At 35.5% G+C, this 3,020-nt stretch overlaps 1 pseudogene; it reads left to right on the top strand.

Annotated features, from left to right (window-relative positions):
• The first annotated feature begins 356 nt into the window (after window positions 1-356).
• LOC119541249 lies at window positions 357-581 on the top strand (annotated as a pseudogene).
• Window positions 582-3,020: the final 2,439 nt, after the last annotated feature.

Genomic DNA, 3,020 nt, shown 5'->3' with positions numbered 1-3,020 from the left:
ATCGGCATCACTGGGACTTTTCTCTCTAAGCTCTTTTAGCTTTTTCTGTTCTTTATCCTTTCATAAAGGAATCCAGTAAAAAGGATTAAGACCCACCTTGAATGAGCTGGGTTACATCTAAAATTGAAATAACCTAACCAAAAGGTCCTACCCACAACAGACCTGCACCCACAAGAATGGATTAAAAGAAATGGTCTCTGGTTTAATGAATTTAAACCTTCTCTCAGAAGTGTATGGTAGAACTAAAGAAGAAGACAACCAAGGGTCATCTGAAATTATGACTGGCTCTCTAATAATCCCAGGACAAAATTAGAGAGCATGAATCAAGCATAAGTTTTCCTAAGACCACTGCAAAGATGGTTGATATAAAGGCTTGGGCTCAGCATATTGTGGAATGAGCTGCAAAGGACTTTCATGGCTTCCTTACGACAGTGATTTTGGCACTTAATCCACTTATCCTAGCAAGTGCTTTACTGTCCTGGAAATTGGCTAAGATGATTGAAGCCAGGGAAAAGGAGCAGAAAAAGAAACAAAAACATCAAGAAAATATTGCAAAAGTCAAACGACTAAAAAAGGATTGAAGAAAAGAACAGGCTCTGAAACCAGAGGAAAATCATTTGGAAAATTATGCCATTTTGGAAGGACTCGCTAAGGTTTCTTCTGATTTTATGACAGTTTTATACAGTAAATGAAGACTGACCATATGGAAGAATCATGCTAGTTATGACCTCAGTACTGGAGTAACTTTTAGGCTTGAATATAGAAGTATGTTGGTATCTGTGACAGTTATTGGGTAAATTAGCATTCATTATGCTACAAAATCTTTATAACTGACTTAATCATTTGCCATTTTGTAGTCTATCTACTGAAATAAAAATATCCCATGGTGAAAAAAATGACTTTAGATTATGAACTCTATTCAAATAATAGCTTAAATTTGGGTCCTATTCTGGAAAAAGAAAGTAAAAGTCAGAATTTTCCTCTTTAAGACGAAAAGTATGTTTGGGCTTAAAAAAAGATGCAGTATAAGGAGAGGCTAAACTTGCATATAATTTTGCCTAAGAGTCTCCCCCTGAGTACCTCTTTGTTGCTCAGATGTGGCCCTCTCTCTCTCTAACTGAGCCACCTCAACAGGTGAACTCACTGTCCTCCCAACTCCCAACTCCCAAGGGTGTAAATCTCCCTGGCAATGCAGAATATGACTCCCGGGGATGAATCTGGACCCAGCATCATGGGACTGAGAGTATCTTCTTGACCAAAAGGGGGATTCAAAATGAGATGAAATAGTTTTAGTGGCTGAGAGATTTCAAATGGAGTCGAGAGGTCACTCTGGTGGACATTCTTATGCACTATACAGATAACACGACTTAGGTTTTAATGTGTTGGAATAGCTAGAAGTAAATACCTGAAACTACCAAACTCCAACCCAGCAGTCTGGACTTCTGAAGACAATTATATAATAATGTAGATTACAAGGGATGACAGTGTGATTGTGAAGACCTTGTGGATCACACCCCCTTTATCTAGCATATGGATGAGTAGAAAAATGGGGATAAAAACTAAAGGACAAATGGGGTGGGATGGGGGGATGATTTGGGTGTTCTTTTTTCACTTTTATTTTTTATTCTTGTTCTAGTTCTTTCTGATGTAAGGAAAATGTTTAGAGATAGATTGTGGTGATGAACACATAACTATGTTATCATACTGTGGACAGTTGATTGTATACCATGGATGATTGAATGTGTGTGAATGTATTTCAATAAAACTGAATATAATTAAAAAAAAGATGCAGCATATTAATCACATCTTTTATCATTATTTATCATTATTATTTCTTGGAATATAATAATTTCTGGTTTTCTCAAAGCAAAATATTAATCATTTAATTCTTTATTTTCTGTATAGTTTGTCTGATTTTTACCCTTTATACTGATAATATAATTATCAGACATTCTGCATGTTTAACCTAATTTTTATAAAGTGTTCTCTTGTCTTGACTAGTAGAATATTGCCTGCTGGCTATAACAATTTTGTATTTATGAGCACAGCCATTTCCTTAGAGATGACTTGTGGAGAAGAATAAAATTATAATTTAAAGCTTGCAGTACAAATGCCAAACACTGTAGTACACTGGAACCTCTTTATTTTTGCTTGTGCTAAGTAGAAGTGTGAAATAGTGAAAATTCTTATCAGGTAATTTGCTTATTATATAGACACCATTTTTGTTTTTCACTCCATTTTTTGTTTAACTCATTTAGTAGTGATGTCCTATACTTTTTGATCAAACAGTTTTAAGGTAAAATGATCTGGTAAATAACAGCAACCAGATGGGAAGAAGAAATGAGTATATGCATATGTGTCAGCCTAGTTGCTATTAAATAGGAATTCAAAGAGACTATGCTAAAGCAAAGGAATGCTACCTTCATTTTTCCTCCCCACATTGAAGGGGAGCATGTGCAATCAACAGCCTCCTCCTGAAAGCATTTCAAAGGAAATCACGTCAAAGACATGGAACTAACCTGGGCCAATAGCTTAGGGTGTGGAGAGTCTGGATCCCACAGTTGGTTTAATCACCACAAACTCAATTCAATTCAATAAGCATGTGTTTATACCCCACTGACATTACCTTTTATCATGAATTCACATGCATAACATAATTCCAGAGTAGTTTAATTAAGCAAATGACACATAGCACAGGATACAGAAGGAAAACAGCATGTGTTTATATATAAAACAATTAAAGCTTTGCTCTATCTGTGGTGTACCTCATTTTGGTTTTGAATAGTATACCCTTAGGGACTGAGAAGAAAATTGAAGTGGTTAAAGAGGAAGGTTAAATGGGATGTGGTAGAGAAGTGAAAACAAAATGGAAAGGACTATCAGGGGAGAAAATAGTGATAGAATTGGAATGGCCAAACATTGTTCTAAGATATTTAAGCCTCATTGCAATACAGACACCCAATCCATACTACCTAGGATTTATTAGAAAGTTGGTAAACAGTTGAATGTGAAATGATTTT

The sequence above is a fragment of the Choloepus didactylus genome, chromosome 8 (assembly GCF_015220235.1).
Source record: "Choloepus didactylus isolate mChoDid1 chromosome 8, mChoDid1.pri, whole genome shotgun sequence".
NCBI classification, from domain to species: Eukaryota; Metazoa; Chordata; class Mammalia; order Pilosa; family Megalonychidae; genus Choloepus; species Choloepus didactylus.
The sequence above is the reverse complement of the archived record's forward strand: the minus strand, read 5'-3'. Positions and strand labels throughout refer to the sequence as shown.